Raw genomic sequence first — 1,106 nt, forward strand, 5'->3', positions numbered from 1 at the left:
CGCAGTACTTGGACGCGCCGTCTTGCTCCAATCGTCCACGATCGCCGCCGCCACACAGATGGTCGTCGCACCTATCTTTCGGCCTTCGCACCAAGAGCGCGAGCAACGTCACAGTCGTAGCGATCAACAGAGCCACGAACGTCATCCGCAGAACCCGCGGTCGCATTTGCGATCGACGACGTGTTCCTGCTGGGTTCGATCGAATCTGCACCTCCGAACTGTACGGACCGTACGGTGACGGCGACGATTATCGATACCGAGATGACGAAAATCGTCAACACCGTCAAGATGACTTTGGACTTCGAAACGACGGGTTTCCTGTATACCATACTCACACTTTTATTATTATTTTGTTTTAGTTGAATAACTTTCTCCAAAGACATTAATGCCATGTTGACTAAGGATACAATAAACTACATTAAAAAAATGCATTTTTTAGTTTCTCTCCATTTTTTTTAATGATTCAAAATATATGTAACAGTTTGCATTTTTATTTACAATACGAAAACAAAATATATATATAAGAGAAAAAGAAAATGTTCACGCTCTGTACACTCGGATGCCGTCCGGAATTTGGCATTCCGACATCTTCATCTCGATCAAGCACCTGCACAGCGGACATCTCGCCGTCCGTCCGGAACAGGATAGACACATCAGTAGATGTTGGCAAGGGAGGGTGAACACGTCCGAGACCGCATCCAAGCACACATTGCACGAGTCGGACTCTTTCAGGGTTCTCAGCGATTGCCAATCGAAGTCCTCCGGACACAGTTCGCGGAGAACGTCGACCACCAGATACGCCGTCTCGCCCTTCGCCGGATGGGATCGGACCATATTCTTTGCGATCGCCAGAACGTCCGCCACTTGATCTCGTTCCACTCGACCTGTCCCCAGAACCTTGAGGGAACCAGCCGATGTTGGAACATGATTTTATTTTTGTCTTCGTTTCTTTTTCTAACATAACATGAAAAAAAATTTTTACGATAATACGCCAACTCTTAACCCCCACATCGGGTGTGCGCCGATCGCAGCTAAGTGTATTTGTGTATTTCCGGACGCGATGTCTGCATCGGAGAATTAAAAAACATATAAGAAAGATGACATTC

Source organism: Anneissia japonica, unplaced genomic scaffold, assembly GCF_011630105.1.
Source record: "Anneissia japonica isolate Jap-2015-1 unplaced genomic scaffold, ASM1163010v1 scaffold288283_len76694_cov145, whole genome shotgun sequence".
Lineage (NCBI taxonomy): Eukaryota > Metazoa > Echinodermata > Crinoidea > Comatulida > Comatulidae > Anneissia > Anneissia japonica.